The following is a 15,495-nucleotide window of genomic DNA, read 5'->3' as shown; positions in this document are numbered from 1 at the left end:
AACCAAGCATACATAACCTAAAAAAAAGTTATCTATCTATCTCACTATTTTTTGCAATATTTCAACAAAATATGGGGGAATTTTGTGACCTTCCAAAGTAAGGTTCATAATTATTCAACACTTACAGGAAGCAGACTACATTTTAAATTGCCACTTTCTTTGGGGTTTTTTTTGTTTTTGTTTTTTTGTCTAGAATGTATAGGAGAAGCATTCATATTTAAGCAATATCTCTTCATTGGTAGTTGCCAAACTTCTTATTCATGCATCAGATGTGAGTAATGGAATACTCTTTGGAGAGTATTCTTATTCATGTATCAGATGTGAGTAATGGAATACTTTTTTTCTCCTTCTGTCCACTATTCTCCTTCTGTTTTGTATTCATAAGACCTTATGTGCTAGGACTGAAAAGTAAATTCCCCTGCTGTAAGGCTGTAAGATCCTGTACAATAAAGGCTGACCTGCAGTTGCTAATCTTATCTGATGTTTGTATTTAAGAATTTCCCTTGACAAATTATTCCGTCACCTAATAAACATCAGGATCTTCAAATGTTTTTCTGATGGCTGCTGTAGCCATTCTCGAGGTCCACAATTCAATTCTGCATGTTGGTTTATTTCTTTCCACAAGGCCTTTCATACATGTGAAATATGACAGCGATAGGACACCATTCCCTACCTGCTATAGCTGAGAGCTGCCTTCTCCTTTTATAACACCACCCCGCTTCTCACAAGTATCTACAGACTTACTCTTTATGTTTTTTAGCCTTTTCTCCAGACCATACTGATTGCATGTTGATAGTTCCTTTACCAAATCAGGAAGGCCTATTTTCTGCAAACCTCCAAGAGTTCACATTCTGAACTATAGCAGACTATATTTTGGACTGTATACCATCCATTCCATACAAAAAAAAAAAAAAAAATTACATTATAAACTACTGTTTGTCATGAATGACAATCTCTTTCTCTTCTTTCAGTAACAACATATGCAGGATTCTTCTTGCATTCCTCTTGCAAGCGATGTTCTCCATTACACTGTCCATTATTCAACATGCCATTTTCAACCTAATTTACTAGCTACTGTGAAAATAAAACAATTCTGCCATTTCCCAGAAATTAAAGTGAGACTATATCCAATACAACCAAAATTTAGACCTGTTCAAATTTTTTTTTAGAGATAACAAAATAATTTCCAGCCAGCCTAGCTATTAGTTCAAATTTTAAAAAGTTATGATAAAAATAGTTTTGATTTAATGGAAGCTAACACAGCTATAAATGCTTGAATTGCTTTATACAGAAGTAATTTCAGGTAATTTAAAGCATACAGATTACATATACTTTATAGGTCAGCTCTTTCTGGTCACAGATGACAGATTTATTCAGGTCAGGTGAACTCTCTGGAGGTCACCTGGTCCAATCTCTGCTCAAAGCACAACCAGCATGGATCAAGTTATGCAGGGATTTATCCAGTTGAGGTCAGAATATCTCCAGAGATGACCCAGCTAATCCACATCTACCCTTTGAATGCAGGCTGCTAATAAAACTTTGGAAAATAGGAACCTTGTTCAGCTGGAGAGTCTTAACAAATTCATTTTTTTAAACAAAACTTTGAGACACTGAACATATTAAGCATTTAATTTTCCTGTAACTTTCTTGCAGTACACCCCTCTTCACATGTAACATGAAGATTTATAATTATAAAAAAGAGAAGAAAACATCAATTTAGATTCAAAAACCCTAATTTGGCTTTGTTAACCAACTTTGCAGCATTTTAACTTGTTGGGTTTTGACAATTATTGTAATACTGTAATGTTATATATTCTTATGTAGATCATAAAAACACTCCTGACATGTGAAGATAACTGGATTCCTTATAGTGAAAATTTTAAACACTGCACTTAAGTTGGTTTCTTAAAGATACAAAATGTGCAATTTCTGTTTCCGTGAAAAATTGTTGTGCTCCAGAAAAATTCTAAGCAAATTGGACAAAAGAATACAAGAAGATTGGAAGACAAAGGTTTCAGATAAATGAGCATACAAATGGGAATAGAAACTATTAAGTCCTTATACAGAGAAGGACTTACAAAATCATCATTTATCAGTCAACAAGAAGGGGGAAAATATGGGAGAGAGACACTGGAAACCAGGTTTCATTAGGTCAGCTGTTCATAGCACATCTAGCATTGGATGTAAGCAACAGTGATTAAAAAGCTCAACGTGCACAGGACATTCAACAGAAGCCTCCAAGGAACTTTGGAACTTCTTGTGCCAGCAGAGAACCTTATTATATGAAGAAACAAAACTTTTCTTTTTTACTGCTAATTTATCACCAAAAAATGGACACATTTGTCTGCCATTTAGAGAAACTCATTTAACAAGAATGTCTCGTTATTGGACTACAGATAAGGCTAAAAGTGTCTTTTAAAAGTATGTTTTAAACTTCTTCCTTTTGAAATGCTGCATTAAGTGCTTGTTACCTGAATTCAATGGATAAACACTGAGTTTAGTTGTCTTGAAATAAATGGATGTTTCTGCTTCCCATTGCTTCTTATTTCAGAGACTTCAGATGTAGCTCATCTCTTATCTCTGCATCACATGCAGTCATAAATGCCTCTTGTTTTCTATGTGCTTCAGCAAATAGTTGAATTCAGCACTGAAGGTCTGTGACAGTGAACAAATCCCCCTGGCACTCTCTATTATATGTATCTAATTAGAAGCACATTTTATAAGAGTTCTTCAAAGGGCTACAGCTGTATTTTTTTCTTATATATGGGAGTTCAAGACAACTGCATTATTTGACAGAAGCCACCACAATGCTACAGCAATCACATAACAGCAAGACAAGAACTTTGATGAATACACACTTGACCAAGCAGGAGATACTAAGAAGGGGCACAGCAGTGACAATGAAGCTTATTATTTTTATGGAGATCCACACTGGAAAGAGGTATAACTGGGTTAAGACTGAAGACTTGAATAGTAAACGTGAATTTATAACCCACTGCAAAGAATTTTGAGAAGAATTAGGTATTTCATGATTCATTGATACTGTGTAGTTACATTCACTGTGAACCATCACAAATAAATATAGGATTTTTTTTTTCTTAGGGAATCAAAAACTGAGATATTAAAATACCTGTACCAGTACTGAGAACATATACATTTCTCTTCATACTTCTGTCAAAGTTGTCTAAGTCACATTATCTCCAGTTTACTAACAGGGAAACTGGAGGTCAAAGAAATTAAATCACTTAATGCCAAAGCCAAATGGAAAAAATGATCACAAGGGCACAAGAAGCAAATGTTCAGGTAGGCCACAACTGCCTTTGATATAAACATGGTCAGCAGAGCTCACATCTAATACTCTTGTCACGCTTTGCCTGAAGGAGAAATATGTCCCCTACCTTTTGAGCATAAATAGTCAGGAACTCTGATAGCTATGAGTATTTAAAATTAAATAATTAATTTTTTTTTTCCAAAGAACTTTACATGGCATTTCTCTTGCTTCCAAATTCTTTTCTGATATGTGAGTCAGTTACAAACACATTTGTCTGGGGGATACAAGGGCTGAGACCTACATTGTGGAAATTCAAAGCAATTGAATTGTCCTTGTCATTAACGATTTGCTATTTATTTTATTTTTAGAAATCTACACAATTTTAGTTTCAGATTCTTCCAAATCTGAAAATATTCCTCAAGATCCTTCTGTGCTATACTCAGGAAAAAGAAACGGAAGGAATTTCTAAAATTATAATTAGTACATTTACCACAGTCATTAAATATGTGATTATTTATGCTATCTGGACAACAGTACTTGAGTTGTTCAAAGATTATCTAGAGTCCAGCATATCTGGGAAGAACATGACTTTCCAGTAATTCAGTAAGAACTGTTTACAATATAATTATCTTTGTTTCTAAAGTTTTTTTTCCCCTAATTTCCCCAGTCTATGAAGATATAGCACTTAGAAATACAATTTTCAAGCCTATCTCTTCCCCAGCAAATATGACAAAAAAATGAAATTCTGAATACTTGGCATCCATATACTATATCTTCCCCTTGTTTCCATATGGCTGGAACTGACAGAATCCTCTAGGTTCCCCTGTGAGAAGTCCATCTGAAGCAGAAAGGACATCAGTCTACAGTGGGACTTCACGTGGCTGCTTAGTAGGCACCATCTCTAATTTCATCTGCTTTGTGCATTCTGCTGTTTCCTTCCTATTCCCATTGCCTGGGGCTTTTCCTGGAGAGCTGATGAGCCTATGGGCAGCACAACATGGTGGAGAGTCCAGTTCTAGAACCCAGCAGGGGTCACACATCAGCAGGAAGCGTCCAGTGTAGAGCAGGATCAGAAACCACAGCCTAACTCCAAAGAGGAATCTGAAGTCAAATTCTCACCCAGCAGAGATTCAGTGATTGAATGTATGAGGACCAAAGACTGACTGTGTTCTGCTTTTAATAGTTCAGATGAAAGTCTTCCCTGCCCAGAAGTTATCTACAGGCCCCACTTGAAGAGAGCTCAGGGCCAAAACCAGTAGTCTTGACAAAAAATAATATTCCTGGCAGCAGAGGACTTTGTGCAACCAGTTCAACTTCAATAAATGTTCATTGATATTCCTGAATGTACTGGGAAGCTCTTGCAGAATGACATAATTCTCTGGATTTTTTCATTGCTTGTTGACTGTCACAGCATGCAGCTTCCACTAGTTTTGCTTGGCTGAATTCTTCCTATCATTAAGACTTAGATATTTCTTGCTAGGCTTTTTTTTTTTTTTTTCATTTATTTTTAATCATGGCTATAGTATCAGAGCGCTGTCCATTCTTGTGAGCATCTGCTTCTAAGCAAATATGAATTGATTCTGCAGCATCCATTTTGAGTTGCTGTAGTTTTCTGTCTCAAATTGCAATGACAGTCTAGTTGTCTTTATCAGGGAATTTTTTAACCCATTGGTATTGTGATTCCTTGACTCTTCAGTCTTTCATCAGTCACACATTTATGTATTTTTTTCTCTTTTCCTTTGTCCCCTCAGATAAAAAAATCTGCCTGATATTTTATTTCCTTGTCATTATACTTTTATAATTAGTATCCTCTACCAAGACTGACTGAAGGACACTGAACTGTCATGTGTATCAGAACTGGTCACTACCAAAGACAAAATTGCTGTTGGAATGGTTTTTTTCCTCTTGAGCAATCAGTGCTTGCAGATACAAAGCAAATGCTGCTTAAAATTTCGTTCCAGAGGCTTCCATGAACTCCATGGCTATGTACAAACTTTCAAGTTCCTTGAACTCAGTTATAAACTCTGATTTTATGTTATTTATTAACTCTACTTTCACCTTGATGTGCATGAGAAGGATTAATAATCGTAAAAGACAGGAGGAAAGTTGAGGCACATTCTGGTCAGGTCATAAATGGATAAAGGCACAGCCCAGGGCCCAGCATATTGATATGATGTGCAGTCAGCCCTCAATCTACTCATAGCCAAGGGATTCTAGCTTGAGTGGGAATCACTGGGCTTCTTCTTTCTTTTGGCTGCTTCTGTTTTGTTCCCTCTTCTTTGTGCCAGAATTATGCTGGGAACAGAAAGCACAGCAGAGATTTGCTTTTTGTTCTGAAGACATGGCTCCAACTCCTTTTGCATAAAATAAGTTGAATTTCTACAAAGCACATTACTGTCAGAGTACTATCCATCTGCCCACATTTAGATGTCTGCAATGCAGATGTCCTCCTCTGAGCAGCATCTAGATTCCATTATACTCAATTCAGAGGAAAGGCACTTTCAGGGCTCGGTTCATTTCCCAGTGTCTGACACTGATCACTCTACCCTTGCTGCTTGGAAAGCCAAACTTTTCAGAGGTGAAATTCCCAGTGTCACAGAGCCCATTAAAAATCTTGCACTGGTGACATAAAGAATAAGATAGTAACACTGCAGTATGCAGATATATACTCCTTCTTTTCCCCCACATAAACAAAAATACCAAAGTAATTTAAACATCACAAGGGTAAAATATCACTGATGGACTGGTGAAGAGACATGTTCTGAGAACTACTCTTGTTTATATCCTACACTTCCTGATGGTCCATTAATGCTTAAGTTTGAATAATTAATTTATTAATTTTCTGTTAATTTCCTGTTTCTTGGATTCATAGCTCTTTCGGTTTTAGTGCAAAAGAGTGAGAAAAGTAGTTTTCAGTATTGCATCACATTCATTTGTCCTTCAGCTTCTAAATTGGTGTCCAACTACACCACTGAAGATATAACCCACAACACTAAATGACAAACTTCCATTCCAAGAAACCACGAACAACTCTGGAGATACATCAGCCCACTCATACAGGTTTCCTAAGGAAGATACATAACATTTTCTCCGTGTAGTCACTCTATTCTTACAAATGATACCAATAATTTCTTTTAATATGATGCTAGAAGGGTGAATGGCCAAAATGCAGAAGAACTTAGTTTACCTTGTAGCTCTGTAGCACTGTTCAGTCAGTTACAATAGGGAGCTACAAATAGTCTGGCTCCCCAGGTGAAAGTACTCTGGAACTAAGAAGTTGCTTTTAAAAATAAGTTTTCTTAAAAAAAAAATATTTCTGCCATTCTTCTTCCAAAAGAGGAGCAAAGAAACTTTCTTCTTTTCATTTAAAATATTTTCTTATTGTCTTGGTTGGCCTTTTTTTTTTGGTTGTTTGTTGTTTTTGGTTTTGTTTTTTGTTTGTTTCATTGTTTTGTTTTGGGGGGGAGTTTGGTGGGGATTGAGGTTTCTTGTGCATCACTATGTTACAATTGTTGAGCTTTTTAACAAAAGTGCACTTAACGTATAAAGTAAGGTAAGGCAGAAATTTTAACAGGACATATTTATTTTATCTTTTGACATAGCAGTAGAAATTTAATTGGTTTGGCTTCACTCATCTATCAATTCCTGTATATCTTTTGATCACATCTTTGCTGTGAAACATTTATCAGCAGGAAGTAACTTCAAATATCTGAATACTCAGTGTACTGCAACACAGTACATATCCAACCAGCTGCAAACACATGAATATACATACATACATTCACAGATGGACTGATATTTTTCCTCTTATTATTTCCATATTTTTTCAGTACTCTTTTGTTTGTAGAACAGATTATAAAGTCCCTCAAATTAGAAATTACTAATTAAATGTAAGTAACAGGAAAATGATAGTTCTCATTTAAATAGAACTCAAAACACTTTCTTTATAACAGAATTCTTGTTATATCTCTGTATTTCAAGACATAACTTGAGCTGGTTACACAACAGTCAACCTTAAAATAGCACTGCTTTGAACGTTTTTTAACCTTTCTGCTTCAATTCCAATATTAATCTACCGGATATACTGCAAGAGCTACTAGCAGTAGAAATCAATGCTGTTCAAGAAATAAAAACCTGAAATAATGACTTTGAAATTACATTATTTTTGACCAGTTCTAATCAGCTGTTAAATTTATATTAAAGTTGACATAGGAAAAAAAAATATAGAAATGAAAATGATGTGATTTTGTCATTTGGTTCTTCAATTAGTGCTAGAAATAATTTGAAATAATTTTTTCAAACCCTACCTTCTAGAACACTCCTAAAATACAAAGAATTTCATGACCTGGATTTCCTTAGAGGTAATACATAGTTATCAGTGTAGAAATTGCATTCACATGAATCTAAACTGTCACTGATGGATATATTTGTTGTAAGAAATCTTAGGGGAAAGTTGCAGAAATTGTTGTGGTAAAATTCCACTGTAACTTGTGGCTCCCCAGAACATTTTACCAATTAATTACCAATGAAAAAGAAACATGAAGAAGATCATTGGATATTATAAACTGCTTTATCAAAGGCTTAATCTAAGAGTCAATACTATTATGGAATTACGACATGGCAAAATAGAAAAAAAAAAATAAAAAATTCCACAAATTTAGCATGAAAAGGGATAGGTGGCAGAATGGTTTTATATGTACAAGTTTGCCTCGGTTGTTAAGAAATATTTGAAAACGTGCTCAAGAGGATTATGTAACTGCTTTTCTGCAGAATATGTGAATACTCCCTTGCCAAGAAGTGAAGTTGCCTGTTACTTGCCATTGCTCAGTTCAGGGCAAGGACCACTCTACTGAGAGGCTCTGCTGAGGGTGCCAGTTCAGGAGGCCACACTGATGGCCCAGCCCCTGGCAGGGCAGCAGTGCTCCTCCACGTGGGCTCTGAGCTGTGCTCACCTTGCCACATCCCTGCATTCCACCCAGGGTAAGCCAGGCCCACCAGCTGGGACCACTGCTGCCAGCCCTTTTCAGCCTGAGGCACTCCTAGGTGGAATCTGCCTGTTCTGCTGAGTGGCCAGCCCTCAGCAGGAATACTTTCACTTCCTCCAGTTTGAGCTGGACAATGTGCAGTGAGGAAGGAAAGGTGTTCTTGTCAGCTAAAATAAACCTAAGACACATAACCTAACTGTAATCTAATGAGAAGGGCTTCTCACTGGAAAAGTGGAAAGCAGTAATTTGCTTCAGACGTTAGCAATTGATGGAACTAGACATGTATTGACTGTTTCCTTGGTGTCTCTGGGCTTTTCAGAAACACCCAAAAAGAAAAATCTTGATTATAATTCAGTCATTGAACAGTTTATTTTAATGGAACGTTTAGCAGCTGTTCCCGTTTGAATTCTCGATTAAAAATACAAATCAGGACAATCAGAATTCTTTCAATGTTCATTTTTAACAGAGTGCAAAAATTAAAATCAATAGCTACTGTTGCTAGGAACAGAAGTCTACTGACATTTATTTAGATTCTTTTATTGATGCCTCAGTATTTGAGTGCCAACTACAACTATTTATAAAGGGAATCCATCCTCCTCAGAGAATATACTGAAATGCTTGCTAAAACTAAAACTAAGCCATTTACAATAACATCTTTTTGATAAATTGAGATGGTTTTATTCAGCTTCCCAGGTATTGTTTTCCTCCTTCAGTTTTCTTTGTCTTAATTCCTTAGCAGACAAAGTCATGAGGATTCTGGTGGTTGAGTCCAAAGAGCTTTGAGTGTGGTCTTTAATGTTCATATTCCAAAGCAGATATAATTTTAACTAAAGATTTACTACAGGAAAAATAAATGAGGACCATCAAATTTTTTCTTGCCTCTCTCCAAACTGTTTTTTGCAGCACAATTTTTAAGAAATTCCTTAGACCGCTCCAAAATTTTGGAAAAAACTCGGGACATGGCTAAGACACTAGACGACTTTGTGTTTCTGAGTTGCAGAATGGAGCACACAGACCTTCAAAGTCACTGGCTGGCAACTCTGTTTTGGGAGGCTTTCAGAGTAGCAGTCAATGGCAAAGGTCACCTCCCATTCTTTGGAGATAACACACAGGAACTGGATCTGCAGAGTGTTTCCAGCCAGCCATGCCATGGAGCCAGACTAAATTTTGTTCAGCAGGTTAAGGTAGCTGGAGGAGAGAGAGTCAAATTCAGGAGGCAGAAAACCCAGCCTCATGGAACAGACACATTTTCCTTGTATAGGGGGTGCCTACCTGCAAGAGCGTCACTGCTCCCACTTCTGTGGGACGGACTCTGGGAGTGAGTCTAATGAGCCACAGCCAAGGGAGAGAAGACAAAGAATGATCTTCCAATTCCTTTATTCCCTTCTAGTAAATCTGATGGGAAAGACTGCCTGATTGACAAGATCCGTATTTTTTAATACAACATGTTTTTTTCTCAGTCTTTTTCAATCCTGAATGTATTGCATTAAACAAAAGAGGAATCTGAAGTTTTAACAATGAATGTAGATACACAAACATCACTTCCAAAAAGGGGATAAAATACAAAATGGATTTAATTTTATAGTTTCTTCAGGGAGATTTAGGACTATGTTTGTCTAAAAAAAAATAATTTTGTGTTGAAACCAGACTGCATATATTCAAATGAAGTACTATTTTAAAAGCATTTTCTTTATCAATCAATCAATCTCTGATTTTTTCTCAAATCACCAAAACACATTACACTTTGTTTGCTCATTGAATGCATTAGGGCCTTCCTCAAGGAGGTTTATACCTGACTCTGTGTGCAAGTTTGCTCTGTATCACTCAGGAAACAAAGAAAGTTCCTTGTCTTAGATGATATTAGGGAAACTGCCTTTCCTTTCTCTTTCAGCTGGCATCAAAAAAACTTCAGTTAAAAATATTCCATGCCCTAGGTTTTTGCAGTTCTGAGAAGAAACTAGAAATGAAATCAGATAATGTTGTGGTCCAGCCCTCTTAATATACATAGACTGGTCAAATTCTATTTCCCTAAATGTGATATGATCAAAGAATAGCATATTGTTCTTTATTCATGCCTTTGAGAGTGTTTCTTTCATGGCATCACCTCCAAATCCTTTTATTGGTAATATTATGGTAAATGTATATCTCTGATTGTATTTGATTTTCTTTCACTTAAAGTACCTGTTACTTCTCTCCTCTGCATATCTCAAATACCCTGAAAAACACTATCACTTTCTGGAATTTTTGTTTGCTTAATTTTGGGAGGGAACATCCAGCTGTTTAGGGCTGAGGAAAGTTATTGCCACTATTTCCTTTACTGCTAACCCTCTTGTTCCAAGTATCTTCTAGGTCAAGCATTCACAAAAAATTCCCTATAATTTATAAACAAACCAGGAGAAAAATCTCAAACACCATTCAGAAGCAAGGCTGGCATCTCTGTAACTACAGATGCAAAAAACTCGAGACATTTAATCGTTAAGACATCACTGACTGGGAAGCCTGCCACCAACATCCACACTTGATGCACATACATTGTCTTTTGGCTCTCTGCAGCTCTGCCCATCTGCTTTGGTGGCATGGTGCCTGCTTATCAGCTAGTTGGACGGTTTCAGTACACAGAGGTGCCAAAAAAAGGTTTTACATGGGTAGCCTGTATAGCCACAAAAGTGCCATTTCTTTTGTAGGAAGAAATGCTAGAGCTGAGATACTAATAAACTGTCTTTGTGCTTTTTTTCCTTCTTTTTTCACTCACTGAAAATGGGTCTTGCCATCACCATTTTTGTACCTCTTTTACAAAGAAAAATATGGTACTGGGAGTGAAACAGAATAAAAGCAGATAAGACACTGATGAACAAAGCCACTATGAAATAAAATGAGAGTAGGGCAGGTTGTGAGTATAGTTTAAGTATTGTGCACCATATGCCTCTAATTCAAAGGAAAAAAATAAGGCAAAAATACATACTCATCCCATTTTACAAAATTTGAAACCAGGAAAGCTTTGCAAGTGGAATTGAATTAGATTGAGAGGAAAGCAAACAAATTATTATATGAAATCATAGAGCTGAGATAGAAGAATAATCCTAGTTCATCCTAAAGATATGCCACACAATTTCAACAGAAATTTAAACATAATTTGTTGGTTTTGTTTTCGGGACCATTGTTCAGAGGAGATATTATTTCAATCTAAGGCTAGACCTCATATTTTTCTTATAACACTCCTAACTCAGCAAATTGGAATCTAAGAAGATTATTTAAACTTTAAATTAAACAAGGCTTAAAAAAATTCTTGAGAAAAACATGATAAGGAAATTAAATTGACTTTCAGTGTACAAGATGCATATGAGCTCGTCGTGTATCATAAATACAATCAATTGCAGCATAATTTCTGATATAAGAACATTAGGAGATACAGCAAATGTAGTCAAGAAAACTAACAGTGCAACTGTGAGTTGCCTTGAAACATCAGATTGCAGAACTTTGCTTCACTTTTAGAGAGATATTTGGTAAAATGGTTTTTTCCCAACCCAGCTTTTCTTCAGTTTCTTTGATTCTTACATATCTTTCTTGGCATTATGACCTATGCACAGCTCAGATAGAAAAGTATACACATTATTTTGATAAACACTCAGTGCTTCACAGATCCTTTCCCAGCACTTTTCAGAAAAAGTAAAAATAGCAGGTTGTTGAAAGGATGATAGCTCAAAAAACTATAAGAAGGTAAGAAAGGTCAACAGTGAGGGGGAATACAGAGCTGATACTTCAAATGGGGTGGGAATACATCCAGATGTCAAGATGGCAGTCGATGACATTAGCAATGAAAGGCATGGTAGCTTCCACATTGAGGCAGAAGAGCCATGTGACTTTCACTGGAGCAGCACAACTTGCCATGCAAAATCTGAGCATGGCTGAGCCAAGAACCTTTGCCAGTGCCCCCAGCACTGCCACATCAGAGAGACTGTGATGACAGTTTTATGACAGGAGACAACAGAATGACAAACTGATAAATGTGCTTGGAAAAGCATTGGGTTTTTAAGCAACCAGACTGAATTATTCCAAATTCTGGAAGTTATAATGAAAATTGAATGGGTTTCTCCTGCTCTCCAACTTCATTTCAAAGTGCCAGAAAGAGTGCATACTCCACCGGGTACATGGAAATAAGTACTAAAACATCCAGTAGGAAAATAATACCATTTTCTAATTGCTGCTGTTTCAAAATCAGCAAGATAATTTTGTGGCCATTGAAAAATCTTGTATCTATGCAAGCTAAAGTTCAGGCTTATATTTCATGCTTGAATTAAATTAGAATATTCTGCTGGCCTGATTGCTTGGATATTTCAAAATTATATTTCTGTCCAAGCACAAAATGTATTCTATGCAAAGAAAAAAATAAAGAAAAAGGAAAAGAAGAAGATATTTCCAAGAATAAAAACAAGCCAAGGTAAAGTCCTGGAAAAATTATAAAAGAATGAAAAGTTACCCATGATAATCTACAGCAACATCCAACGTTCTTTTTCATGTATCACAGTAGAGGTTCACTGGATGTTTCTGTTTAACATTTCCTTTTGCCTTCATCACCCAGCCCATATTTGTGCTTTATTATTGAATATCATCCAAATTCACCTGTTTGTTGGATTTTCTTAGGCTAGCTGACTTACTGTGGCTTCTGAGTGCATTTTAAGCATGGATTACCTTTCTAAAGCACTGGCTGGGCAGGATAATAGTTATTAGTCTCATGTTAGAGATAAGAAATTTCTGCCACAAATGAGTCTGGGGTGCTGAAGGCAACCATGTTATTCATGACCAGTGCCAGAAAACCATGTTGTGCACTAATAAGGAGATTCTCACTTTGATCACACAATTAAGGACTGTGGCATAATTCAAAAACACAGGTGGCTAAATAAAGGTCACAGAGGCACCGTCAGTTTTGGAAGTTTCTCGGTCTCAGATGCCCCATTTGCAGCTTTAATAGATTCTTGTTCCAGTGCTTGAAAAAGTGTATGTGCAAGCATTTTCTCAGCTGCACTTTCACTGTGAATAGTGAGTGTTATGCAGTCAGGTAGCCACAGTTAATATTGTGTGATGAGCACTGTCTTCCACATGAGCTGATAATAGCTCCCAGGTGAGTTTGCTGTTAATACATAGGTATAAATACCTCTATGCTGCTTAAAGGACACATTGAAAACAAAAAGAATCCCAAAACCACTGTTACACAGAGATGTTGATCAACATGTGAGCCATTAGAGACTCTCAGCCTCTCAAAACAAAACTGTGCCAATCAAGACAACAAAATGACAGAAGGCAACAGCCCACCACCCACAGTTATATGAACTAGAGACTTCTGTGTTCTGCCCTTTCCTCTTTCCCCAAACTGAATGATGGCTTCCTGCCTCTCCCCCTCACCACAGGCATGAAGAAATCTGGTCCTCTTTGTTCTCCCTTCTACAAAGGTGCCAGTTGCCTGAGCCAGGAGAGGCATGGGTTGAGTAAGGGCCTGAGTAGCCCCCAGGGTTCATATGCCTTTGTTCAGCAAAAGCAAAGCCTGCTCCCTCAGCACTGTGGCTCAGTTGCAGGGTGGATGGCTGCATTCTGGCTCTCCTGCCTAGAGTTTGTTGCCATCCCCTGATTTGAAATCACTGCCCATTCCAACAAATCTAGCTGAATTTGCAATGTGGACAAGAGACAGCCTGAAATGATGCTCTGTGGCATCTCTTCCCTCTTTTTTTCTATGTCAAATGTCACACTGACTTTGCAAGAAAGTACTAGAAAAGTACTAGAACATGTTTGTATAGTGGTTGTCAAAACAAACAAAAAAAAACACCAACCAAACCTTTTCTATTTTTTGTTTGCTTTTAGTTCCCTCGATCTAGATGATCAGAAGACTGAGTCACTTTAATGGTAAAAATAATAAATAGATTTTGGAAAAACTTTAGTTTGAAGTGTTTAAATGTAGCCTGTTCATAAAAGTGGCTAAATATCAAGGTTCTGTAATGGAAACCACTGGACAAATTTACATATAAACACTTATTGCCAAACCTGACAATCACTCTGGAAATTATTAAATAGATACAGTAATTTATTTTTCCCCAGCCTTGTTCAGAACATGTTGAACAAATGCACTGCTAAGGCTTCAGTAATATTTAGGTGATATGTCCCCATTCATTGATGATACTTAAGAGAAACAGTCCCATCAAAAAGATCTGCTGTCCTTTTTCTACAAGAAATTTCAATAAGTTGCCCAAATCTCACTGCTCTTTTTTGTTCATCTCTCCACATTGTTAAATATTCCTTTGCCCTTATTTCTACTTTAAATGTATCCCATAGTATTAGTCATAGGGAGAACAAACAGGAGAACTTCCAAAGCAAAGAGGGTAAGGGAGATAGAAGTATTAATACTGCAAAGAGATATAAAATCTCAAAACAGAAAGAAGCATGTGAAAGGTTAAGTAAATAAGATAATGTTCAAATATATAAGCCACAGGAGGTTATTTGAGAGTATGATCACATTTTAAAGAATAAAAGCATAAGAAGTGTAATTTTACTGTCAGAAGAAAAAGATAATTCTAAAATGTAGACAGGATCTGTGTCTCATGTAAGCACTGGGGAACAAAAGCCAGAAAGATAACTATAAAACTATAAAACTCTAAGGGGTAAAAAGAAAAAAAAAAAAAAAAAGAAAAAGAATTGTCAGAGAACCACTATCAGGTCAGTAGTGATCAGCAAGAAATTAGACCAAAAAGATTAAGAAAACTTCCATGGCACCTGAGTTCTGTCCCAGAACACTAATGAAATGGCAAGAAAGATAAAAGAACAGAGAGGTTATGTTTACAATCTCAGCTGCAGGACCACCCTTCCAACAGAAATGCAGTGAAATCATCAGCAAAGGAGAGTTTGGCATTAAAATAAAAAGAAAGAAATCTAGAACAACCATAGACTTGTCACATACAACTAGTTAGAAAATTAGAAAACTCTCCCCTACCAGACAGAATTGGTCCAAAGGAATCAGAAAGTCTTGGCTGAGCAGTATAAATATGGATTCATCTGGGGACTTACGTAAATGCTCATTGTATTAACTGATTTTTTTAGCAGATGCAGACCTAGAAAGACGAAAATACTTAGAAATCTCTGTCCTTTCCCATTACTAAACACTTTCTTGTCTCACCCAACCTCAGATCGTACTTGCCTGGAGGAGCATGGATGGGGAGAAAAGGATAATTAGAGCACCCTGGTACTCTGCTGATC

General features: G+C 36.6%; 1 protein-coding gene across 3 annotated transcripts in view; it reads right to left on the bottom strand.

Annotated features, from left to right (window-relative positions):
* Positions 1-15,495, bottom strand: part of NKAIN2 (sodium/potassium transporting ATPase interacting 2) — a 518,775-nt gene that overhangs the window by 244,241 nt on the left and 259,039 nt on the right. The gene's annotated exons all lie outside the window — the stretch shown is intronic.

This window comes from Agelaius phoeniceus, chromosome 3, assembly GCF_051311805.1.
Source record: "Agelaius phoeniceus isolate bAgePho1 chromosome 3, bAgePho1.hap1, whole genome shotgun sequence".
NCBI classification, from domain to species: Eukaryota; Metazoa; Chordata; class Aves; order Passeriformes; family Icteridae; genus Agelaius; species Agelaius phoeniceus.
Note: the sequence above shows the minus strand (reverse complement) of the source record. Positions and strands in the feature narration are given on the sequence as shown.